The 27,918-nt window shown below is 39.3% G+C and overlaps 1 long non-coding RNA gene and 1 pseudogene across 1 annotated transcript; both read left to right on the top strand.

Annotated features, from left to right (window-relative positions):
• The first annotated feature begins 118 nt into the window (after positions 1-118).
• On the top strand, positions 119-27,918 carry LOC146895083 (uncharacterized). The gene is made up of 3 exons (XR_015000824.2): positions 119-222; positions 24,145-24,223; positions 26,489-27,918. It is a non-coding gene; the product is annotated as an uncharacterized LOC146895083 (long non-coding RNA).
• Positions 21,993-22,460, top strand: LOC148122760 (small ribosomal subunit protein eS19 pseudogene; annotated as a pseudogene).

The following is a 27,918-nucleotide window of genomic DNA, read 5'->3' as shown; positions in this document are numbered from 1 at the left end:
GCAGGATCACCATTTAGACTGAGGTAAAGGTAAGAGCCAGTGGCTGGCTAACCTTTGCTTTTCTGACCTTCAAGTTGAACCCCAATATCTGTCTCTGGAGTTTTATTAATTATGCTACAGTTTTCAGTTGCCGTGTGGTTGCTGGGAATCTAACCAAGACGCCCGGAGGAGCAGGCCGCTCTTAACTGCCGAGTCATCTCTCAGGCGCCAAGACATAAAAATGTAAGTGATACAAATGCATATGGGAAAATAATTAAAATGGCAAACTGCACGCATGATAGAAAAGCTATGCTGAAGATTAACTCACTAAAGCACAAATATCCTCAGACAGGATTCTGCTGCTTTCTCCCCAAGTACAGTGACTGAAAGAAAGGATGGTGGGTTTGGGTGCTGCCTGTTTCTCAGGTGTTGGTTGCTGCCTGCTGTCTTAGATTCCTATCATACGCCATTTTAGAAGGTGTTAGTATAGGGAAACAGGCTTGTCCCTGGCCTGCCCCTGATCTGGAGACTTGGGAATCCTTGCACCTCTGACTCAGCATAAATGCCAAAGTATTACTTCGGGCCACATTGTACTTTTCCAGTAGTTCCCGGCTCACGTTCCAAAGACCCTGTAAAAGCCCGCCCCTCTGCCCACCCCATTGCCATTTCTCTTCTGTCTCAGTGGCAGCTGTCATTCTGTGTCTTTCTTCAGTAAATTTCATGCGTGACATTTGTTGTGTGGTGTGACTTTCTGGTACCCCTTGGCTCCAAACTGCCAAGATGCTGGAAAAACCCTTTCAACTATGTTTCAAGTGCTATTGCAAGGTATCACAGGTAAGGAAGGCGTGTGTAGGCTTGCTTCAGAATGGTAATGTTTGGATGTTATGATTGTTATTCTGAAACATGTAAGTCAGAGAGAGAATGAATATATCTCAGCCCCAATTTTGCATCTAGAATATTCTTGATGATAATATGAGACATGGAATTTAAAAACTGACCCTAGATGGGTAACTGGATAGGGAAGAGGCGAAGAGCCCTGAACGGAACCACCAGGCAAGGAAAGTCCTTCCAGCTGTACTCACTACTGCCACCTCCCCAGGGCTCTCTGGACTCCTCTCTGCACCTTTCCCCATTGCTCTCGCCCCAGGAGCCATGGGCCCTGTACATGAGTCACTGTCTATCACGAAAACAAGAGAGTTATCTGATTCATGAGATTGCGTAGTCTCTAGTTGTATAGTGTGTTCCTCCACATTACAACATTCTCTTCAACTCTAAACATCTCCAGGAGGGGAAAGAAGTCCATGAGCCCCCTGGTAAACAGGAGGTAAACAAAAGGACACATGTTTGGAAGAACAAAATCTAGAAGGAGTCTTGATCTTGAGGACATTGGTGCAATTATTACATCTTTGGTATCATAAGCTGCCTTTCTGAGTGAATACAGTTTTGTGTGTGTGTGTGTGTGTGTGTGTGTGTGTGTGTGTGTTTATTGTATAGCCCTGGGAAAAGTCTGTCACACAACACTAATGCTCAGTAATAATTTTTTAAAGAATAATGCTTTTATTAGTCCTTTGAGAACTTTATGCAATATATTTTTTAATTTTTGAGATTATAATATAACTACAATATTTTCCTCTTCCCTTTCCTCCCTTCAAACCTATCATATACTCTTCTGTGCTCACCTTCAAACTCATGACATCTTTTTTTTTTGTTAATCGTTATGGCATAAGTATATGTATATGCATGTATTCCTGAATATAACTTGTTCAGTCCATACAATGTTATTTGTATGTGTGTTTTGAGGACTGACAGTGAATAGCCAATTGGCATGCTCTTCCCAGTGAAGCCCACCTCTCCACCTTCTGACTTTATTCAGCTTCCTGTAGTTCTTTGTGTAGAGTTTGAGACCTCATGGACTTTTCCTTGTCTACTTTGGCATGTCCACTGGTGTTGTCATTGTTCAGTTCATTTGTGAGCAGTCGTATTGGTAAGGATTTATGGTTGTAGCTTCTGACATTACCTTAAATAAGGGAGTGTTTTATAGGTGTACTCATGGGGACTGGTCTCCACAACTCTGCATTTTATTTGGTTACGGTTTTCTGTAATGGTCTCCATCTCTTTCCTTGATTTGGAGTTAAGACTACACTTACCTGTGGATATAATGACAAATGTTTATGTATTGTTAGATAGTATGCTTGTTGAGTAGTTACTGCTTGTAAATTCTTCTTCAATAACCATGACTTCACTTGCACTGAGTAGTTAGTTACTTTCCAGTACCAGGCATGGTCTACTTCTTACTGAGCAGTTCTTAAGTTCAATTAGAGAGCTATTGGTTACCACCTAGGTATGTGTGCCACTACTACACCCTTCAGGTTATTGTGCCATGATGGTCATTGATGTGATTCTGAGGCATCATGTCTGAGTAGGATTGTTGATTGCTTCCCTCCTTCAGAAGCTTGCATAGTGCCTTCTGGTATCAATCACAGGGAGGAAGCAGCTCAGGGAGTTCCAGTTCTGGGAATACCTAGGTCCTGTCTCTGATGTGTACAGTGTCTTCATCAATAGTGAATTACTATCTACCTCTAGGGACAACCAAGGGCAATAGCAATAGGCTATATGTTTGGGGAGTCTTTGGATAGCTCTGGCCAACAACTCAAAAGATGGATTCTCATGTCTGATATTAGGGATTTTTTAGGTGGTCTTTGGCTCTTGGGATGGGCACTGTCAGACCAGATGAGAAAAGTTCATTGGAACTATATATTTCTATACTGAATTATGTGTGTTATGGGCTTGTTTTTAGGTTTTGGGTTTTTTTAGATACTTCCTGTGGCTTTTTTTTTTAGACATCATCATTATTATTTTTTACCCTCTTCTCGCCTTCTTCTGTAGTTACCTCATTTTTCCACTTCCTAAGGCAACTCCCTTTCTGTTTCCCCTATATGATCACTTGTTCTACAGTGTATTTTGAGCATATTCATTATCTTCTTCCAACTCTTCCCAGAACCCGCCCCACCTTCCTTCCCACTTAACTTCTCTCTGTGTGTCTATCTCCCTCTGTCACTGTCTCTTTGCCCCATCTCTCTATCTTTTTATCTCTCTGGTGCCAGAGAAGTTTCTGTATTCTGTCAATCATATTTTAAGTAAATGCTGATTGACCAGGCAGGAAGTATAGGCCGGAAAACCAAACAGGAAGTAGAGGTGGAGCAAAGAGAACGGGAGAATTCTGGGAAGCTGGAAGCTCTCTCCACCATTCCTGCCCAGATCACCGAAGAAGCAACATGTGAGCTGACAGCTGGAAAAGGTACTGAGCCACATGGCTAACATAGATCAGAATAATGGGTTACTATAAGCTATGAGAGTTAACAAGAAGCCTGAGCTAATGGGTCAATCAGTTTATAATCTTATGGAGTCCTGTGTGTGATATTCTTTGGGGCTTGATGGTTGTGGGGCACTGGGCAGGACAGAAACCTCAACAAGCAGGCCCCTCTTACATCTCTCTTTCCCTCTACCCCCTCAGTTCAGTCCTGGTGTAGGAGGTCCTTCTGTCTACATGTTGCTTTCATTGGTTAATAAAGAACTGCTTTGATCTATGGCAGGACAGAACAGAGCTAGGCAGGGAAAGCTAGGCTGTATGCTGGGAAGAAAAAGGGTAGAGTGAGAGAGACACCATGGATCCATGGCTGGATCCAAGGCTGGAGGTAGATGTGCCGAATCTTTGCTGGTAAGCCACTGCCACGTGGCGCTATACAGATTAATAGAAATGGGTTAAATTAAGGTGTAAGAGTTAGCCAATAAGAAGCTAGAACTAATGGGCCAAGCAGTGATTTAATTAATACAGTTTCTGTGTGATTATTTCGTTTCTGGGTGGCCAGGACAAACAAGCGGCTGTCCCCTGCAACACAGTCCCAGTTCAGTTTCTGTTGGTCAACTACTCCTAAGTATGAGTCCTGCCCTGGGGTGTGACCAATATATCAGGTGTCATACCACAAAGAAAATTTACTTTCCCTTTTCCAGCAGCAATCAAAAACCAATAGTTCTTAAGCTATAGGGGTACTTAATGCCGATCATCCCTCCTAAATGATGGAATTTTGTTTGGCTTAATCTTGGACAGACCTTGGGCATGCTATCACAACAGGTGTAAGTTCATATGTACATCAGCCCTGTTGTGTGTCTATTTCCTTGAAGTCATCTACCACCTTTGCCTCTTCCGTTCTTTCTGATCCCTCTTCTATACAGCTTCCTGAGCCTCATTTAGGGGAGGAACATCTCATTTAGAGCTGAGTATTCTGAATTATTTTATTCTCTGCATGCTGCTCAATTGTGGGTCTGTGTTAATCACCATCTACAGCAAAAAGAAGCTTCTCTGATAAGGGTTGAGTGGTGTACTGATCATGCTTACTTTTTTATCCTAAGGTGGTGTCTGTCATTGATGGTTAATGTGTTACTTGGAGGCAGCAAAAAAAAACAAAAACTGAGCTTTTTTAAATTTAATTTCATATATGTTTAATGTCTTTGCATTACTTCTCCCCTTCCTCCCATCCCTACAACTCTTTCTCGCCCATGTCCTCGTTTTCCCTTTGGTTATTATTGTTATATATTCTTATATATGTAAATGTGTGTTTAAAATATAAGTACAACCTGCTGAGTTTATTTAGTGTTGCTCAAATGTTTATGTTTTTAGGGCTGACCACTTAGTATTGAATAATCATTTAGGAGAATCATCCCTGAGAAGAATGATTCTTTTTCTCTCAACCATAATTAAAAGTTTGTGGCCAATTGTACAGAAATGGACTCTTGTGAGATGTCCTCCATCCACGTCATCAACTGATGTGGCCATTGTTCAGGTCTTGTTTAAACAGGCATATTGTAGAGACTCCAGTGGCACAGATTTCTACTATCTCAGTGAAAAGACTGTGATATAATAAATCAAGTGATGAGAATTGAGTTCTCCATACAGATCTAGACAAGGTTGCAACGGGAGAGAGAATGTTTATGTTCCTATAAATGATGGTGAGGAATATTATTCCATCAAAAAGTCTGTCCTTTGTGTAGGCTTGGTATTTATTTTAGTTACATGGCCCCATTACCTACCTACAAGCCAAAAAAAATAATTTAATTGCTGGTTGTAAACTGGCCATGTTCATTTGAGGCCTCATGGACATTAACAGAAGCAAAACGCTACAGAGGCTTTCATGGAAAATCCAGGTGATGCCAGATTTTTGTAAGTAAAGCACAGTTTACACTGAAGCTATAACACTTGAGTTTTGGGACATAGTTTGGTTGGCAGAGCGCTTGCTGAACAGACACAAAGCTGTGGGTTCCATCTCCAGCACTGTAGACAGTAAGTATGTTGTCACATGCTCATAACCTCAGCACCCAGGAGGAGGAAGCAGGCCATCAGGAGTTCGAGGTCATCTTTCCCAACAGAGCGAGTTCCAGGTCAATCTGGGGCATACCAGTTCTCATCTGAACAAGAAAACAAAATATAAAAATCAAAAGGGAATATTTGGGACTAGAAAAATGGCTCAGTGGTTATGTGTTCTTCCTGTTCTTCTGGAAGATCTGAATATAGATGCCAGCCACATCAGGTGGCTCACAACTGCTGCAACTCCAGGGTCAGATATCTGGCACTTTCTCTTGGCCTCTGAGCATACCTGCACACAACGTGCCATATAGTCCATAATTTCTCCCCTTACACAATCAGTCAGGACTAGGCTCCCCACCAGTACCACCATGAAAAGCTGGCTGACGGCTATCTTAGGATTATATGTAAATCACTGGTTAATGTTAATTAAACATTAAAATAAACTTGAAATCACAAAGGGCTGGTTAATGTCTTCCTGAGAAGATAAGATTTTTTAAAAAATTAATTAATCTAATTTTTCCTCCCTGTGCTGTGTATAATAAAACATGCCGAGGCTCTGGACTTTTGTATAGTTGGTGCTGTCCCAGCCTGGCGAGCATGGTCCGCCTGATTGTCGCTTTTCTGTCCATGTGACTGTGTGACTCTTCTTTCTTCATCCCCTCGTTGCTCTGGTCATGTTTCTGGGACCATTTTATATATGGTTCTAAGAAATGATCTTTCTGGATAGCTTTTATCCTGTTTTCAACAATGGTGACTTCTTAAAACAACAACACTACAACACCATAGCCAGGATATTAGTGTTGACACAATCATGAGGCCACAGAACATTCTGCTTACCGGAAGGATCCCCTGAGTTATTCCTTCATAGTCATATCCACTGTCTTCCAGTCTTTTAAATTCCCCACAGCTGTAACTAATATAAGCCTACATGTCTAAAATTACATAATTTCAGTAATATTTTAATAGAATCATACAATACATGATCTTTCTAGATTGACTTTTCATTCAAGATAGTGCTCTGGAGATTCATTCAGGCTGTTGAGTGAGCCAATACTTCTGTTCCTTTTCATTGCAGAGTAAAAACATCATGGGGTATGGTTCCATGAGGTCATCTGACTGGCCTCCAGCTCTGGCAACACTCATGTACAACTTTGTGTGGAGTATACCTTTTTTTCTATGGGCTTCAATTGCTGGGTAGTATAATAGTTTTGTTTTTAGTTTCTTCAGTGACTATCAAAATGGTTTTTGAGAATCTGTACCATTTTCCATTCCAACTAATAGTATAGTAATATTTTCCAACAATGTACCGGCTTTGAATGTGTCATCATGGTCTTTGTATTTTTTTTTTGCCATTGTGATAGATGTGTAGTGGCATCTCATCATTTAATTCATGGGTTTTGTTGAGGCCCCCAAAGGCTAGTGATATTGATGGAGATGGCTGATGAGCTGCACATATTCTTCAAGGAAATATCTCTTTATGTTTTGTCCATGTCATAGCTAGATTTTGTGTGTCTTCACTGTTGTAACTTGAGAGTTCTTTGTCTAGTCTAGATTTTGGTACTTAGTCAAATATGGGGTTTGGAAACTATTTTCTCCCATTCTACAGCTTGTCTCTTCATCTACTTGATGAAAGTCTATCACATACAAACATTTGAAATTTTTGATAATGTTAAATGTATCAAGTTCTCTTTTTATGGATTATTTTTGGTGTCAAATATAGGAACTCTTTGCTTAGTCCTAGATCTTAAACATGTTTCTTGTTATTTTAATTAAAATTTTGCTCTATACAGTCTGAGGAATTGTCTATGATTGTCATATTTCAGTTTAGAAGGTGTGAGTTTATTATATATGTGCCTATATCAAAGTAAAAAAAAACAAACATAACAAGAGAGATGGAGAGCACAAGAATACAAAATGTCAAATTAGGCACTCAAAGTATTCTTCAGAAATAGTCTGGGGAAGCAGCTACAGTTTTCTGATAATGAGAATTCCACATAGAGTGCCCCCCTAGGGTGAGACTTCAGGTAAAAGAGTAAATTACAGTAAGATGGTGATGACCTCAATTCCAGAGCTTGCAGATAGAAACAAAAGAATAGATATACCAGGGGAAAGTCCCATACCCATGCACATGTGGGCAGCACTGGTTGGATTAATGGGCTATTAATAAAAAAAAAAGACATGAAGTTGGGAGAAGCCATGTTAGGTGTATGTGGGGGAGCTGAAAGGAGAAACTAGTGATATACATGTTCATATTTCATTATATAAATGCATGGAATTCTCAAGGATTAAACAAATTTTTAAAGAATCAAATTTAAAATGATGAAGAAAAAAGAAATAAGTGAGCAAATGGGGAAGCCCTTTTTAAATTAATTAATTAATTTACTTTTAAAGAACTATCTTTTAACAGTTTACATACCAATCCAAGTTCCCACTCCCTCCCCTCCTCTTGCTCCCTTCACTTTCCCTCCTTCCCCTCCCATCCTCTCTTCAGAGAGGGTAAGGCTTCCCATAGGAAGTCAACTAAGTCTAGCTAATTGTTTTGAGGCAGGACCAAGACCCTCTCCACTATATCTAGGCTGATCAAGGTATCCCTCCAAAGAGAATGGGTTCCAAAATGCCAGTGCAAACAGTAAGGATAGATCTTGGTCTCACTACCAGTGGCCCCACAGGCTGCCCCGGTCATATAACTGTCACCCACATTCAGAGGGCTTAATTTGGCCTTATGCTGGTTCCCCTGTTATCAGACAGGAGTTGGTGAGCTCCCATTAGCTCAGATAATCTGTTTCAGTGGTCTTGACCCCTTTGCTCATATTATTGCTCCTCCTTCTCTTCCATTGGCCTTTGGGAGCTCAGCCCAGTACTCCACTGCAGGTCTCTGCCTTTGCTTCCAACAGTTGCTGGATGAAGGTTCTATGGTGACATTTAAGATATTCAGCAATCTGACTACAGGGCAAGGCCAGTTCAGGTGTCCTCTCCACAACTGCTTAGAGTCTTAGCTGGGCTCATCCTTATGAATTCCTGGGATTTTCTCTAGTGCCAGGTTTCTTGCTAGTCCCATAATGGCTCCATCAATCAAGATATCTCTTTCCTTGCTCTCCCTCTTGTCCTTTCCCCATTCCAACCATCCCTTTTCCTCAAGTTCTCTGCTCCACTCCCCTTCTCCCCTCTTCCTCCCTTCCACCCTTCCTTCTTCTCCTACCATCCCCATATTCCCAATTTTCTCAGGAGATCTTGTCTATTTCCACTTCCGAGGGAGATCCATGTATGTTTCTCTTAGGCTTCTTGCTGCCTAACCGAGGAAGCTTCTTTAAGGAAACCATCTGTAGTTCCCAAGAGAGGGAGACCCTGAGCAGAGCAATGTTCCATTAGGTGAGGTTTCCATGTAAAAGAATAAATAACCGCAGATAGAGATGATGTCATCAAATTAGGTGCTCACAACATCCTGTGGGAACTGACTGGGGAAGTAAAGGCAGTCACCTAGTATGGATGAGCCTCCCATGGCTGAACTTCTGGCTTCTCTCTCCCACCATATGCCATGGGACAGACAGCAGTGTCTGCTGTTGGAAATGATTTGCTTTCTAGCAATTCTCAAGGACACAATGCTGTATTCCTGGGCTGTGAAGATGGATGCTTAAATGAAATCCCACACTAGCTCAGAATTGAGAATCATAGATGGTTATTTATTTAGGGGTAGGCTCACAAATCAATATCCTCTGCTGGAGTGGAGAACAACAACTGAATCCCACAGCCAGAAAAGAGGCCGGACGCGTGCTTTACATTGGCATAAATAGTATAAGAGGCCATGCCCCAGTGGGCAGTTAACTTAAAGACTATTGGCTGTAGAATTTCCTACAGCACCTCCACTTTTGCTTAAATAAAAGAGTCCTAAGCCTAATACAAAATTATATACAATAAGAACAAATATATTCAGTAATTATCCCATCCTAAAGAGTTTAAGTCTTGTATAATAAATAACTTGGTAAAGTCATGAGAGGAAAGTAACTACAACTATCTAGTCTTCAACCCCACTGAAGATCCGAGAGGGAAATAATATTACTTGAGTAAGCAGGAAGTGCAATTAAGCAACTTCCAAAATGTGTAACAAATGACAGAAACAACTGTCTACCTGGGCAATCACCCAAAGTCTCATTTGTAACATTGAAGCAACCAACTTTGGCTAAGGCCTAGAGTAACAGACAGATCATTTTCAGAGGCAGGAAATTTTTCAAAACCATCTTACCCTGTCTTGGCAAGATTTGACAGTCTTTTTCCTTGTGTCCTGCTTATCCATTTCTGGATACCGTGTGCCTTGTCAGTGGTTTAGGCATAGGCAGTTCCTTACCCAAAGGCCAATTTTGCTAAGAAGAAAACAAGCTCCAAGTAGAGTGTCTTAAGCGCTCAACATTCTCTCAGGAATAGATTGGTGATGCCAGGAGCAATTGTGTCTCACTTTAACAGAACCCTAAGTTATTTAAATGCCATATTCTACATCTCTTTGAAGTGGTTGAAGATTGCCTATCTATGCAGAATACAATCTCTGTGTATCTAAAGAACCTGATTAGTCTAACTATAAGTATGACAAACATAGATGACTATTGATCTATAATGTTTAATACCTATATAACTTTTTGTAAAGATTTATTTATTTATTTATTTATTTATACAGTATTCTTCCTGTAGGCCAGAAGAGGGCACCATATCTCATTATAGGTGGTTGTGAGCCACCATGTGGTTGCTGGGAATTGAACTCAGGACTGCTGGAAGAGCTCCTAACTGCTGAGCCATCTCTCCAGTCCATACCTATATAACTTAAAGACTAAGACTTCATATTAGAATATTATACAATAAACAACTGTGCAACAAATGAGGACCATGACCTCAAGTATTCATTCTATTACTCACTATTATTACTAGTGTGAGTAAGCTCACACTAATCTATTATCCCATCCATTTTTCTCTTTTCTTTCCAAAGAGATCCCTAAGCCTACAAAATTCCCCCCTCAACCCCCAATCCTATACCAATTATAACCAACTCCTACATGATGTCCCTAACCCTGAGGACAAACTTTGTTGAGAGAGGGGATGTTGTCTTCTAGAATTACTTCCAGCTGTCATGGGGGCGTTGTTCTTTCTATGGGATCCTGTGAAAGTAAAATGATGATTAAGCTCCAAGATTGCTGTCTGGTATAATTGCAAATAGTCTCTGAGTATTTGGTGGAGGTCTCGCCAGAACATTGTTAAAAAAAGGGGGGGGGCACCATTTCAGCTAACCAAGCTGGAACCATCTTGAGCAACTGGTATCCAAAACAGGTCTTATAGTAGTGCTGCTATCAGCATCATGATGTCATATCAACCAGGTGGAGTTGTTGTTGTGGGGCCCCATCTTCTTCTTGGAAACTTCAAAGATTACTGCAGGAAAATTCATTGTTCCTTGTGGAAAACTTAAACATTATTTATATAGACATATACAGACATATATATTCAATGAAAGATATGATAGAGACAAAAATAGGTATGAAGAAAAGTAAAATTTTTTCTAAATTCTTTTTTCTTTCTGTCCCATATCATGGCTCCTAGCATGAGACAGAAATTCTGGATTTTTATTTTAACAACAGGCTTAGATTTAGAGAGGGACAGAGCCAGTGTCCAACTCCAAAGCCAGCTCTATATATTTATATATGTGTGTGTGTATAAATGTATGTGTATCAGTTACCTGATTTCATAAATCGTATTCCTTTTTCTCAATGATCCTTAGTGGATAGTTGTTTTTCTATCTGTTAGCATTCAAACATACAGGGTCTCTTGAATTTTTGAAGATAAGTATTTTCCTGCAAAGGCAAGAACAAAACCCTGCCCCAACCCTTATGAGGTTTCCTTATCATCTGTATGGTTGTCACCATTGTGGATGAGCTATACTTTTCCTTTTACAAGAGGTTTCTCCTTTTTAAACTGAATCTTTATTAATTTTGATATCCATAGTTTTTCTTCTCCTGTGAAACAAGAGCAAAATCCCTTTCCCAATGTAGCACATCTCCTGGCTTCCATTGTGAGGTCCTTGAAATAAACCGGCTGATTTAATTCAGAAGACTTTTCTGTTATCCAGTGTCTCTCTGCTGCTGTTGTCCCTTTCTCATTAGTGTTTTCAAAAAATTCAAGCTTAATAAAACATTATGTAATCTGTTTCTGGGGGTATTTTCCACCCCTTTCTGTTTGTTTAACATATTCTTTATAGTTCGATTTGATCTTTTTATAACTTCCTGACCTGTAGTATTGTGTGGTACACCTGTAATATGCTTCATATTATAATAAGCAAAAAAACTTGTTTCATTTTCTTAGAGATATATGCTGGACCATTATCTTTCTTTATTTGTGCAGGTATACCCATGATGGCCATAACTTCTAATAAATGAATCAGCCTTTTCTGAGCTTAAAGCAGTTGCCCACTGAAGACCTGAATAAGTGTCAATGGTGTGGTGTACATATTTTAGTTTTCCAATTTCTGCAAAGTAAAACACATCCATCTGCCAGATTTCTTTCCCTTGAGTACCCTTTGGGTTAATCCCTGCAGGTAGCAGTGTTTGGTTATAGAAAGAGCAAGTAGGACAGCTCTTTATAATCTTAGCTTGTTGCCATGCAATAGAAAACTCTTTCTTTAAATCTTTGCTGTTGACATGATGTCTTTTATGTTTGTTATGTTCCTCCCTCCTTATCACAGAACAAGAGAGGGATCCCAGTCCCAACTAAGCAAGCATACTTAGGTCCGGAATCAGGAGCAGAGATGTTAACCCTGTCTCCATTGCCAGTTTCTCAAACAACATATAACTATTTATCAATATAGCACACATTATCCAGTTGACAGTTTGCGGTGGTTTAAAAAAAATGGCCCCCAAAGGGAGTGGTACTATTAGAAGGTGTGGCCTTGTTGGAGTAGGAGTGGTTTTGTTGAAGGAAGTGTGACACTGTGGAGGCGGGCTTAGCAGTTTCATATATACTCAAGCCAAGCCCAATGAGACAGATCACTTCCTGTTGCTTATGCAAGCTATAGAGTTCTCAGCAGCATCTCCAGCACCATGTCTGCCTGCATGCCGCCATGCTCCCTGCTGTGATGATAATGGACTAAACCTCTGAAACTGTAAACTGCCACCTCAATTAGATGTTTTCCTTTATAAGAGTTGCTGTGGTCATGGTGTCTCTTCACAACAATAGGAACTCTAACTGGGACACAGTTTTCCACATTAAAACCATGATTCATTTGAACCGAATTAATATATAAAGTATAAGACTTGAATCCATGCTCATTTTTTTTCTGTCTATGGATAGCAAATTTTGTTAGCACCATTTGCTGAAAAACTATCTTGCCTTCTTAAAATTTTGTACTCAATGTCAATACTGAGATTATTTACATGTAGGTCTATTTCTGGGCTCGTGGTCCTCTTCCACTCACATATGTGCCAATCTTTCTTACACCACCACCATCTGTCCTTCAGTAGCAAAGTGGTATTAGGTAGACAAAGCCATGCTACTTAACTTTTATTTTTCAATATTTTAAGATTTAATTATTTTATTGTATGTGTATTTAATGCTTTGCCTGCATTATGTGTGTGTACCATCTGTTTGTCTTGTGCCTACAGAGTGGGCATTAGGGTTCCTGGAACTGGAATTACAGGTGGTTGTGAGTCACCATATGGATGCTGGGAATCAAAGCCTGGTCCTTAGCAAGAGCAGCAAGTGCTCTTAATCACCGAGCCATCTCTTCAATTCTATCAAGATTGATTTTGAGGGGGAGGTGGTGTCGGGGCTTAAGACAGGGTTTCTCTCTGTTACAACCCTGCTAAGCCTGGAACTCACTATGTAGACCAACTGACCTCGAACTCACAGAGATCTGCCTTCCTCTTCCTCCCAAGTACTGATATTAAAGGTGTGTGCCACCCTGCCCAGCTCAATGTTTTTGTTTGGGTTTCATTTCCTTTAATGTCCATATAACCTTATGTCCATAGAACAACCGTATCTATTTCTATCTTGGTATCTTAATATGCTAAGTCTTTCCATTTATGAACATGGTACTGCTCTCCAGTTCTTTCCATCTTCTTTGCTTGGTGTTGTTTAACTAGTTATCCTAAAAGTCTACACGCACGTTTTTACTAGATTTATAAGTAGATTTTGTTGCTTCTAAGTAACTATAAATACTAATGTAATTTTGATTTTGTTGTCCATCAGTGTTCGTTGCTCGTATAGTGACACAAACTTGACTTTTATATTATATTATATATATTATATAATATAATATATAATAATATAAATATAATAAAATATATTTATATTATAATATAAATATAATAAATATAATATATTATATTTATTATATGTTCATCTTACATCTCTTCACCATGTATGCCTGTGTGCCATGATGACAACGGACTCAATCTCTGAACTGTAATCCAGTCCCAATTAAAGACTTTCCTTTATAAGAGTTGCCATTGTCATGCTGTCTCTTCACAACAATAGAACACTGACTAAGACAGATGCTCTATTAATATCCACACGGAAATGTCGAGTAGGCAGCAGATATGCAAGCCTTGAATTCTGGACCATGGGCTGGAAACAGAAATCTGCGCGGTTCACATAAGGAAGGCATTTGCTGCTGTAATGTGGCAGCAGACTGAAGGATATCACCAAAGAGTGAATTGCAGAGAGGAGAGTAAGATCTGGGGCTGATCTAGCAGGGAGGACTGTTGAGCAAAGAAAGGAACGACAGGCCAGGCGAGGTAGAAGGATGAGACTGTAGCGTGTACCTTAGAATCCTCTTGAACAAAAACTTGGTGGGGGCATCAAAGTGCAACACTGGAGTTTCAGCGTTGGTGACAAGAAAAGATGTGGATGATGAATTTGTCACTGAATTTAGTGTTAAGAAGTCATTATGGCTATAATGAACACTTTCATCAGTGTTGAAGATAAAAGTCTAATCATAGAGGGCTTAGTAATGAAAAAGGAAAGCTGGTACAGTAATTATAGATGATTTAAAATAACTGTATTTCACGTGTATAAGAATTTAGCAAGTAAGTAAAATGAAAAGCATTTACTCATTACTCAGATTCAAGCAAATTTAGCCTGTGGCTAATCTTGTGCATTCATTTTCTCGCCCGCTTTCTGCCTGCTAGATTATGTCAAAGCAACTTTGAGGCATTATTTAATTTTATTCATAAAAAAATGTGTCTTTGGGGTTGAAGAGATGACTCAGCAGTTAAGAGCACTGGCTGCTCTACCAGAGGACCCAGATTCAGTTCCCAGTATGCACCTGCATGGTGGTTCAAAACTATCTGTAACTCCAATCTCGGGAGTTCCGATGTCCTCTTCTGGCTTCCACAGGTATCAGGCGTGCACATGGCGCACAGATATACACAAAGATAAAGCACTCATACAATTAAAATAAACACAACTTAAAAATTAAGGTATCAATTTTGAGAGTGCCGAGGGTTTTGTTTTGTGTTTTTGTTGTTGTTTTCCTGTAAAAGGAATAACAAAGCAGAGTTTAATTTGCAGGTATAGGAGGAGTTAAGGGAGGGTCATGTAAGTTCACTCAGTCCAGTGAGTTCAAGAGGAAACTAGAAAGAGACTTCATTTAACTGGGATGTGAATTTTGACAAGTATAAAAGTATAAACATTTTTAGTAGGTGTTTACACCTTCCATCCCAGCACTTGAAGCAGAGGTAGAAGAAATTTTGTGAGTTGAGGCCAGCCTGGTCTACATATTGGGTACCAGAACAGAGTTACATAGAAAGACCCTGTCTTGAAAGAAATATATATATATATATATATATATATATATATATATATATATATATGCATTTCAACTGTGTAAGACAAGGAATGATGACACTGATTGGCTGGAAGATCGTGAAAAGGTGACATAGTCACAGACTATATGTCGTGGTAGGGAAAAGGGAGTGAGCCAGCGTAGGAAGTCAGAAGGTAAGATGAATGGAATAGAGGCCTTGATACTTGTAATTGTATGTCATGGTGGTCTGGGGTGTAAGAATACAAGTGACACAGTGTAGGGGAGAAAGTGCTCAGAGGAGAGACCTTTGAGGCAGAGGAAGAGCAAGGGGTGTCATCTGCTGAGACCTGAGGATGGGACAGGAAGAGGTTCACAGAGAGACTGAGATCGAGAGCTAAAGTGAGTTGCCTGGCTTACAGAACGGAGTGGCTGGTGTGTTTGAGAGAACAGGAAGGGTTCTGGATGTAACACTGAGGAGCAAGAAGAACCTGGGTCATGTCCAGAGAGAAAATGGGGGAGTAAAGCCAACTATCCCAAGTGCTGTAAAAGATGCAGCGAGAGCTGACGCTCCATCAGAGCAAAGACACAGATGTGTGATGCATCTTTTTACCTACACGTTTTTCTCTCCTTTGTGAACAGCTCTAGGTATTGTAGTAGGGCTTCAATCTGAGGTTGCTTAGGGGAAATTTCTTTAAAAAAAAAAATTCTCCATGAACCACAGTTTCACATCAGCACCCTACAATTCAGGTGTGGTCATGAGAACCCATTATCCACCCTCCTTGAGATCTTGAAAGGAACCATTGGGAATGAGTTTCATGCATGGATATGGATTCATATATTCTACCTTTCTGAGAATTTGTTCTAGAAAATTTGACTAAAAGATTTTTAAGGGACTGGAGAGATAGCCCAGGATGTAAGAGTGCTACTCTTGCAGAGGACCTAGGTTCAGTTTCCAGCACCCACACAGTGGTTCATAACCACCTGTAATTCCACTTCCAGGGAGTTCAGTGACTTCTTCTGATCTCCTCAGGCACTAAAAACACATGTGGTGTACATATATACATACATGTAGGCAAAACAACCCAAAGCATAAAACAAAATAACTCTTAAAAAGATTATTAAATAGTATGTTTACCTTGGAAACTAGAAAGGGTGGCATCATTTTTAAATCTTTAGACTCATCTTCCCAGAAACACTGTGTTTACATTCTTAACAGTAAAGAAGAACATTTTATCATATTTTATACCCTTGAAGATTTATTTATGTTCTATAGGATGTACCCAAAGGCTACAAGCCATGAGTCTCCGGATTACCAGATTCGTATCCTGTGTTGCAATATGTAAAAGCACAAATGACCTCATTACATCATCCCTGGGGCTGGAAACTGGGGTGTGGGTTAAGGCTCTACCCCTATAATGCTTGGTGAGTAATAAGTAGCAGTCCTCTGAGAGATTTGTCTCCCGACAGAACATATATCTGTCAGAAACCTTGGTGGTGAGAGATCTGAAGCTCTAGATTCAGAAGCCTTGTGATAAATCACTGTCTCTTGAAGTTGCTGTAGAAAATCGCAGTGTGTTAGTGTCCAGATGTCTTTGCTCAAACCCAATCTCTTTTCACTCTCAGCTGTGACCTATTTGTGAATATAACTGCAGCCCTGTGGTTATTGTGCTCTTTAGGAGGAGTCTTCCGGAACTAGGAACTGGGGCTGATAATGATGATTCACTATTGCTGTTTTGGTTTGCGCCGCTCATGAACATGGGCTCCCTCAGAGCCTGGACTTTATGCAGAGGAGAGGTCAGCATAGCAGAACAGTAGCGCAGGTCAGTCTATTTTCGATGGACTCAGGACAAAACACTCTGGAAAAACTCCTCTTATGTGTCCTCTCCTCTGCCTTCCTCCTCCTTCCCATGCTTCTTTGTCGTCTCCGTCTTCACTGTTTCTCTTCTTCAGATTTAATTATTTGACAATTCTTTCTCTGAGTTCACATTAATCAAATCATGTAAAACATCTCCAGTGCCCCAGTAAGTGCCAAGAGCCCCAGCAAATGTTATGTAAGCAGGAAGTCAATGAGAGGTCAGATAATAGCTGTGAACTTCCTTGGGGTGTTGCATGAGAGATTGTGTCTCTTGGCTAGAAAGTCAAATCTGGCTTATTTACAAGCTAGTAGAGATCCAGGTTAAGACCCCATTTCTCTCAAAGGAAAGGAGATTATTTTTTCTAAATTTGAAAATTCTACCTGGGGAGACGGTTTGGTGAGTATTAGCACCTGCTGTGTCACCATGAGAACCTGAGACCAAATTCCCGGTCCTCATATAAAAACCAAGACATGGCTGTTTGTACCTGTAACCCTCATGTTGTTGTGGGTTGAGATGTGTGTCACCAGTGTTTACTGGCTACCAGCCCAGATCCAAGTTCGATGAGAGACCCTGTCTCAAGGGATAAAGTGATGGATAATAAAACAGAGCCCTTGAATGTCTCCTGTAGCCTGCATGCATTTGTGCATACTTTTGCATGCACCACACATGTGTATCACATGCACACATACACACAAAAATTCAAAAGTGTTTAATTGTCTCAATTTTGGAAGAGTTAATCAGAATTTAAAGGAAGACAATTGACAGGATTTCTCATAGTTGGTGGTAATTTGGTGTATGGAAGGTCATGATGTCTGAGTTGTATCCAGAGTAAGAGCAAAATAAATTAACAGATGATGTATTTTGATAACTATCTGAATATTATGTAGTTGAAATTAATATTAGTATAAATTCAATCTGGGCACAAATATCTTTTTCTTTGAAAATAACAAGAAGCAAAATTATCTTGGTTGTTTTTCTGATATTTGATCCTGATATTTGTGAAGACCAAACTGTCACAAACAAGGTCGAGTCATTACAATTGCTATCTTAAAAAAAGAACTAGAGGAAACTTCTACAAACTACTGGAAGCAGGAATAGATAACAGCAACAGTTGGGGAGATGTCTCATTTTGATTCAGAGGAGGAAGATTTAGTAGCTCTATTTCCATGTTTGGAGGAGCCTCTATATTGTATTCCATACTGGCTGTATTAAGTTCCATTTATGAAGGCACCTTTGTCTCCAGATCTTCACTGACATTTCTTTATAATATACATTCTAACTAAGGTAAGATGGAATCTTATTATGTTCTTAACTTGACTGATGAATAAATGAGTATGTTTTTTTTTCATAAAGTGATTGGCAATTTGCATTTCTTCTTTGGTAAGAGTTAATCAGAATTTCACATCATTTGAAATACTTGTTTTCTTAAGTTGAGTTCTTTATACTGTCTGAACCCCTGTTGGGTAAATAGATGGTACAGACTGCTTCATTCTGTAGGTGGCTTCCCTCTTTGCTTTGGTGAACAGAACTTGTGGCTGTAGTTCCAGTTGTCAACTCTTGTTTATTTTCTCTCCTTTTGAAGTCTTATCCAGGAAATCTGTTTGTGCCAACATCCTCAGTGTTTCTTTTGTGTCTTACTCTAGTACTTTAAAATGAAGTTTAGGGGCTGGAGAGATGGCTCAGAGGTTAAGAGCACTGCCTGCTCTTCCAAAGGTCCTGAGTTCAATTCCCAGCAACCACATGGTGGCTCACAACCATCTGTAATGAGGTCTGGTGCCCTCTTCTGGCCTTTGGGCATACATGCAGGCAGAATATTGTATACATAATAAATAAATAAATAAATAAATAAATGAAGTTTAATTAAACCTTAAAATCTCCTGCCCACTCCATGCAGGCAGAATATTGTATACATAATAAATAAATAAATAAATAAATAAATAAATAAATAAATGAAGTTTAATTAAACCTTAAAATCTCCTGCCCACTTTTTAAAAAAGTGAGATAAAGTTCTAGTTCAATCTCCTACATCCAGTTCTCCCACCAGCAGTTAGTGATGAAGCAGTCCTTCGTTCATTCTATATTTTAACATTTCTTATTAAGAATCAGTTGGCTGAAGACATATTGATATGAATTTACTTGTGTTTCTTGGTTCATGTCTGCTTTCATGCCAATAACATTTCTTTGGTTTCAATGTTCTGGCAGTGTTTTTAATGGAATATCCTTACCTACTGGAGTCTTTTGTGCTTTCACATGATTTGAGCCAATTTTTCCTAGTTCCTCAAAGTTATTCTTGGTATTCGCCACCCACTGTTATATCGGCACCTCAATCGTTTTTTCATGTCTAGTAGTACGTTGTTTTGTTTTAATAAAGTGGAGTGCTGCTTCAACATTTGGGACATGTGAATTTATTATATTTAATTCTCATTTTCTTTGAGGATTTTTGGATGTATTTTGCTCATTTCTTTTTTTTGTGTATGTGCATCTGTTCACTCTGATATTATTCACAGTGCAAAGGTTTTAATTAGCACAGGTGCCAGTCAACAGATAATAAAAAATATTTGTATTAATCAGGGTACTCTAGAGTAATAGAAGATATAGAATGAATATGATATATAATCCTATATATGTATACATATATATGTATATGTATATATAAAGGGGATTTGTTAGAATTACTTTCGGCTGTGGTCCAGCTAATCCAACAATGGCTGCCTATGAATGGAAGGTCAAAGAATCTGGTAGTTGTTCAGTTCAAGAGGCTGGATGTCTCAGCTGATTTTCAGTACACGGATGGAATCCCAAAGAAGAAGAAGTAGGCTATAATGTCAGTGAAAGAACTGACTTGCTGACAAGGCAAGAACAAGCCAGCAAAGAGCAAAAACTTCCCTCTTTCATGTCCTTATAGAGGCCTCCACTGGAAAGTGTGCCCCAGATTAGAGATGGGTCATTCCGCCTCAAATGGTCTGGATTAAAGGTGTGTCTTCCCATTCAAATATCTAGTTTAGAAGTGTATCTTCCCAATTAAGCATAATTTAAAATTAAGCAAAAGTCCCTAACAAGTGTGTAGTGACATTTTATTTGTGATGTGACAAATAAAGCTTGCCTGAAGATTGGAGTGTAGAGCTAAACCACTAGCTAGCCACAGAGGCCACATAGTGGTGACACACGCCTTTAATGCCAGCATCTGGGAGACAGAGGCAGACAAATCTCTGTGAGTTCCAGGCCACCCTGGGCTACACAAGATTAAAAGAGAAACAGCTCACACAAAGGTGATCCCAGCGCTTGGGATCACATGCCTTTAATCCCAACACTAGGGAGTGGAGGCAGGAGTGAAATGGCTGGGTGAAAAGAGAAATATAAAGCAGAAAGAGACAGGAACTCAGAGACGTCTGAGGATTCATAGAGATGAATGCAGTATGAGGTTTCAGTTTGAGGACTTCTTTGATCTGAGCGTTGGTAGGTGTAAGAACTCTAGTGGCTGACAGCTCTACTTCTCTGATCCTTCAGCTTTCACCCCCCAATAGCTGACTCCGAGTTTTTATTAAGACCAATTACAATTTGCATTACATTTGTTGCCCTACTTTTGGGGTACAAATTCATGGAAAAGCTGTTTGCCTGTTGCTTTGCAGCTACCAGCATAGGCTGGAGCTACATGTAGCAGGTGTCACTGCCCTACCAGTTAGGTTTTCCTTTCTTCTCTCCTGGTGGGCTTTCTATGAACCCCCTTCTTGGGCTGCTGCCAAACTAAGTAGCTGTCTTGAAATCCAGTCAGCCTTCTATTGTTCTATGCAATAGCAGTCAGCCTCACATCTTCATCATCATTGTCAGCAGATTTGGTGAGAAAATTGGGAATTATTAAAGGGAAAAATTAGTTAAAAAAGAGTTTTTTCCCACGTTAAAAAATAGGAAACACAATTACAATAGAGAAAGTTAGGTCTCTGTATAATTATGTAATGCATTATTTAAAAATGGAACAATTTAATGAAAGGATAAAACAACTTTACCAGGAGTGATATAATGTTAATTATCATCTGGTAATTCTTGGTTTATCTCTGAAAATTTGTTTGATTTGAGTGTCAAGATACAGGCCTTAGAAAATACTTAATAAAACAGATCATAAATATACTCAAACCCAGACAGAGGAATTTAAAGGAGAACTAATTTCAGCATTCCTTTATAAGGTTAAAGAGGATCAGCTTAAAGTTTTCAAACACCAACATAATGTATCCAGTAACCTCATAGGAATTGTCAAATGGTAGATATCCCCAAGGCTCTATAAAAGCTGATTGGACTACTGTGGCAATGTTAGATTTAAGGAGATTCGAGGAAGCTATAGTCTCATATGACATACATTCACCATTTGTGAAGCAGATGTTAAACTCATGGTCAACTTAGAATTATGTCTCAAGACTGGAGAGACTTGGTTACAGCAGTCTAGGAGCTTGGTCTACAATTACAATAGAGGACCTGGTAGAAAGAAAAGGTGAAGATCATTGAACAATGGAGTAGAGTATGGAAATCTTCCAAGATCAACTTCTTGGAGAAGGAGATTATATTAATATAGAAAGGCAATTTTTATATAATGGTCATACCCTGACTTTATGCCATGTAGCTTTGAATGCTTGGGATAAAACTGAAGAAGTAAGAAAGAAAATTGAGTCATTTGCATACACAGCCCAAAAGAAACCGACACTGATTTCTTACAAAGACTGACTTCAGCAGTAAATAGAATAATACCAAATTCAGAAGTGAGACAAATAATTCCTGAATCTCTGGCTTTTGAAAATGCTGATTCTCAATGCAAAAGGATAATTGGGCCTTTAAAAGCAAGATCAGCACTCTTGGAGGAATGGATCTGAGAGACAATCACTATTGAATCTCATGACCATGATGATGTTTGGATAGAAGAGGTGATTTCCAGAGGTTTGAAGAAAAATCAAAATGTTAAGTGTTTCAACTGTGGCAAACAAAGTCACTTTAGAAGGGATTGTAGCCTTTCCCCTGGCTAGCAGCTGGAGGCCGCACGATGCCTGGCGTTACTGTAAAAGACGTTAACCAGCAGGAGTTCCTCAGAGCTTGGCAGCCTTCCTCAAAAAGTCCGGGAAGCTGAAAGTTCCCGAATGGGTGGACACAGTCAAGCTGGCCAAACATAAAGAGCGTGCCCCCTATGATGAGAACGGGTTCTACACACGAGCTGCTTCTACAGCATGGTATCTGTACCTGCGTGGTGGTGCCTGGGTTGGCTCCATGACAAAGATCTATGGAGGACGGCAGAGAAACGGTGTCAGGCCCAGCCACTTCAGCAGAGGCTCCAAGAGTGTGGCCCGCCGCGTTCTCCAAGCCCTGGAGGGGCTGAAAATGGTGGAAAAGGACCAAGATGGGGGCCGCAAACTAACACCTCAGGGACAGAGAGATCTGGACAGGATTGCCAGACAGGTGGCAGCTGCCAACAAGAAGCATTAGAACAAAGGATGGTGGGTTAATAAATTGCCTCATTCATTAAAAAAAAAAAAAGGGATTGTAAACAGGGAATTCCTAGAAATAATGCTTTTCTAAGCATAATCCAAACAGAATGCCCCTCCCTTCTGGATTATGCAGAAGGTGTGGCAAAGGCAAACATTGGGCTAATGAATGTAGATCAACAAAGGCAGTCAAGAATCAAAGGATTCCCCTTTGCCATTGGGAAACTCCTTGAGGGGCCTCTCAAAATCCCCATGCCAAGTTCAGTTCAGACATTTCTTCTAACTGTGGATGAAACTCCTTCCCAGAGCAATTAAAGAACCCAACTCCTATTGTAAAAAACCATACTGGTCTGGGTGATAGAAAAGCTATTAGAAGATAAAACAAAAATTTCAGGAGAAACCATAAAGCAAATATTATACATATTAGATTTGAACAGGAGAAGCCTCTTGATTAGAAGAGGCAATAGTTCTTCAAACAGAGTGACCATTCAATCTAAACTAACTTATATGACTAACAAATGCTTCTCATTTTATCAGATATAACTTGTCAAAAAGAACTCTTCAAAATTAGGGTTGATAGAGGGTTTTGTTTCTGTCTTTTTGGGAGAATTAAAGGCATCCAGCTAAGGAATCCAAAGACCACTGAACAAATGAGACATCTAAAGGAAAAGACAAATCATTCAGAAAAAAAAATATTCCAAGAAGGGCTGGAGAGATGGCTCAGTGGTTAAGAGCACTGACTGCTCTTCCAGAGGTCCTGAGTTCACAACCACCTATAATGAGATATATTCCCCCTCTTCTGGCTTGTAGGCAGGACACTGTATAAATAAATAAATAAATAAATGAATAAATAAATAAATTTAAAAATATATCCCAAGGAAAAGAGTAAATTGGCCTATTGGTATATCACATTTCAACAAAATTTCATGAATCTTCCCAAATGTTTGTTTCTGCTGTTTTCTACAGATATATAATGCAAATGGTCTTTTTTGTAGTCCTAGTCCAATTAAAAATTAAAGCTGGCTTTTTAGTTGGAATGTGACTCTCTCCTTCTCTAAACATAAACATGTTTGCTAAAGTAAAATCCAAACTCTCAGTCTCATGTCAGAAAAGCCACCTGATATGAGGCGGAAGAGAAACCAAAATTAAGGGACTAATATCATAATCCTTTGGTTTTATTTAGACTCTTTAACATCTTTTCTTAAGGTATAAAGATTATCTCAAAATTATAAGATATATATATGTGTGTGTGTAAGGTATATATAATATAATATATACCTTATATATACATATATATAATACACATACCATTTTGTCATAACATTAATGCTCATATAGAGTACTAACTAATTCTAGAAAAAGGCTTCATCTATCTTCCTGTATATGATTTCAGAAAACTATTAGTTTTCTTCAGTGAACTATGACCACACCTAACAGCGACCTTTGAAATCTTCAAAAAGAAGATACAGTCCACAACCAGGACTACGATAACACCCCTAAGCTGACAAACACCACCTAAAGATTGGCTTTGAACTACAAACTACTCAGAACAATTTTGCAGTGGCTACCTGAGATATCCCAGCCTAACAGACTACTCTAGCCAGGACTTCAGACAAACCCTGCACTTTCCCATTACACAGAGACTGGAGAACCAAATGATGCAGTTACCTCTCCCAGAACTTGACAATTAACATAAGTTTTTCTTTTCAGGATCCCCTAAAGATGTATTTGCCCCCAGACAACAGGAAGTAAATTTAGGAACACAACATCCACATTCTCAAGAGGTGGGGTGAGTGGTTTTTGGTCTTTTATTGAGTTACGGATATTAGTCATTGTTTACAGGAATTGGTTACACATTGTTATTGGTAATGGTCAGGAAAAAACTAAACAAAGGATATTAGATTCAGGATTCTTGTTTTAAAAAGAAAAAAGGGGATATAGATATGCTAGAATAAAAGGGTAGATTATTGAATCTACTCTGAAAAGAAAAAAAGAAAAAAGAAGAAAGGATAGATATAAGATTAAAAAGTAGATTACTGAATCTACCTTTTAATTGAAGCAACTACTAGTTTTAAATATTTTATGTTGGATTGGACTTTTGTATATTGTATACAAATTTTGTATATTGATACAAATTTGAGACTAATTTTGTTAGAACATATTGTACACACATTTCTACTCTTATTCAAGGTATTGTACCTAAATAGCTCATTTAACAACTTAATGAAAGCTATTATTACCAACTGTTTAAAATAATAAGGAAATGCAGGCTAGTAATTAGTTACCTACTACTATCAAACTTGTAGTCATATTATGTTTTCAAGGTCAAACAGAGATATATTTTAGATAGATCATCTTTAAACACTTCAGAGATCTACAGAATATGGCATTTAAGAGGTTTTAATAACATAGGTTTTTTTTTTATGAATATGAGACATGTCTGCTCCTGGCAGCACCAATCTACTTCAGAGAAGATGAAATCAAAGAAACTCCACATGGAGCTTATTTTTTTAGTGGCAAAAGTAAGCCACCTAGTATAAAAGTGCCCTTACCTCTACTGCTGACAGTACACTGTCCTAGTTGAAGAAGCAGGACATAAAAGAAAGTGACTGCCAAACCTTGTCAAGACAAGGCAGGACAGTTTTTCAAAAATCCTGCTTCACAGAACGCTCTTTCAGATATGATAGGCCTGTAGGTCAAAGATAGATACCCAGACATTTGCAAAAGAACCTTTGGTGACCAGGAGCCAGCTGTTTCTGTCATTTATCACATTTTTCTTTGCAAGTTGCTTCCTCGTACTTCATCCTTACTCAGTTAATATCATTTCCTTCTTGGGTCTCTGAGGGAGTTGAAGACTAGATAGTTATAGTTTTCCTTGTTTATCAAACACAAAAAAGAAACTCACTAAAGAGGTATAAATTGTATAAGACTAAGAGATATCAAAAGATACTTTTGGATGGTAATGCAAGTTAGGATTGAAAGTGAATTAGGTATAAGACTTTGAACTCACAAAGATAGGATAGATAATGGAGTATTTCTCTGAATTTTTCAAATGCAAATGGATTGGATATTGTTGATGTATTTATTGTCTGTATATATTGTATATCGTTATTGTATGTAGTTTTTCTTATATTTTATAACCTTATTTTAGACAAAAAAGGGAAATGTCATGTTATTTTGTTTGTAATTTAACAAATAACTTGCATGAAGATCAGAATACAGAGCTAAGTCACTAGTTAGTTCCAGAGGCCAGGTAGTGATGGCACACACCTTTAATCCCAGCACTTGGGAGATAGAGGCAGAAGGATCTCTGTGAGTTCGAGACCACCCTGGGCTATAAGAGATCGAATCTGTCTAAAAGAGAAACAGAGCTCCCAAGTGCTGGGACCACATGACTTTAATCCCAGTATTAGAGAGGTAGAGACAGGAGTGATATTGTAATTCCAGCCTTGGCCTCCATCTTTGGAGGCCCTTCCTCTGTGCCCCTTGAACCTTGACCCCTCCCCAAGAATGGTCAAGGTTGCCTGCCAAACCTTGACCGCTCCCTAGGAAAGGTCAAAACTACTCCCACAGGCTATTTAAACTGGTCCCCAGAAAATAAGCACATGGTTTTCCTTTTTCCTCTCTGATGATCACATTGGTGACTTCCTGTTCTCCTTGGGGCCACCTGGGAACCGAGGTGTCTAATTAAACCTGGATATCTTTTAATCTGGTCTGATTTGGCTTTATTGAAATTATTTTGCATCGGCGGAGAGGCTTGGTTAGAAAATATTCCTAACAGATATGGCTGGGTATAAAATATAAAACAGGAGGAGAAAGAAACTCAGATGCAGTCTGAGATCTTGTATAGAGAGCATTCAGTCTGAGGATTCATTGGGGCAGGATCACCCTTTTGTTCTGAGCATTCAGTAGAGGTAAGAACTAGTAACTGGCTACTCTTCTTCTCTGACATTTCAGCATCAACCCCTATATCTGACTCTAGCTTTTTATTATTAAGATCAATTAGCACTCATGCTACAAACCTTCTTTTTCCCCTTCTTCTTCCCTGTCTCAGATCCCTCCCTCCATCACAGCCTGGATGGATACTCCGAAGGTCCAGTCAACCTTCAGAAGACCCTGCAGTTCCACAAGAACTTAGTAGAATGTGAAGGAGGACACTGTAGGAGCTGCCATCCCTCTCCCTCCCTCTCTCCTTCCCATCATCTCTCCCTTCCTTCCTCCCTTCCCCTTTTCTCCCCCCCTCCTCTTCCTTTCTCTCTCCCTCTCTTCTCTTATGAGACAGGCTAGACTAGCTGGCCAGTGAGCATCCAAGGGACTTCCAGTGTCTGCTTCTTCACCTTTGGGATTACAAGCAGAGGCTACACATCACATTATTTTTTTTTCATGGATTCTGGGGATTGAACTCTGGTCCTCTTTGTGTCTTCAAAGCAAGTCCTTTACTAACTGAGCTACCTTCACAGCCCACAGCTTTGGGTTCTAATGATAACAATTTGCTGCAATTATCTACTACTTTACAACATATTAACTAAGAATTTATAACAAGTTTAAAATGTAACTCACAGCTTTTGTTGGGATTCAGCAGAACCAGAGGTAAAACTGACCATCTTTGTTCAATTTTCCTAGTCTTTACAACACACTCCAATTTTAACTTTGACTTTGGTTGAAGAACTGTTTTCTGTAGATTTTCGAAGGTGACATTAAATTTTATCAAACATTTCTTGAAGGGAAATAAACCTTCACATACACACAAACATACATACACATACACACACACAACCCTGGCACCTGACACCTTTCTTGGGTCTTCTTTTCCCAGCCCACCTGATCAACCCCAAGTACAGATAAGGCAAGAACTTTTCCATAGCACCAAGCACTGAGCAGATGTTTGTTGACCAAGATTTCTCTCCTTCCCGGTTCCTGCAGTTGTTAAGTCCCAAAGAAATCACACAGAGGTCTACATTAATTATAAACTGATTTGCCTGGTATCTCAGGCTCCTTATTAACTCTTATAACTTATATTAACTCATAATACTTGTCTGTGTTAGCCACATGGCTTGGTACCTTTTTTGACGAGGCAGTCATAGCTTGCTGGCTCTATGTCTGGCTTCCTCTGTGTCTGGTTAATGACTGCAAACTAAAACTTACTTTTTTCCAGAATTCTTGTTGCCTTTCCTCTACTTCCTGCCTGACTACTGGCTAATCAGTATTTATTTAAAATACAAGTGACAGGGTACAGACTGTTGTCCCACATCAATTCCCCCTTTTTCTTTCTTTCTTTTTTTCTTTCTTTCCTTTTTTTCTTTCTTTCTTTCTTTTTTCCCTTTCTTTTCTTTTTTTTTTTTTGGTTTCTCGAGACAGGGTTTCTCTGTGGTTCTGGAGCCTGTCCTGGAACTAGCTCTTGTAGACCAGGCTGACCTCAAACTCACAGAGATCTGCCTGCCTCTGCCTCCCAAGTGCTTGGATTAAAAGTGTGCACCACCACCA

The sequence above is a fragment of the Myodes glareolus genome, chromosome 3, assembly GCF_982192425.1.
Source record: "Myodes glareolus chromosome 3, mMyoGla1.1, whole genome shotgun sequence".
In the NCBI taxonomy this organism is placed as follows: domain Eukaryota; kingdom Metazoa; phylum Chordata; class Mammalia; order Rodentia; family Cricetidae; genus Myodes; species Myodes glareolus.
The sequence above is the reverse complement of the archived record's forward strand: the minus strand, read 5'-3'. Positions and strand labels throughout refer to the sequence as shown.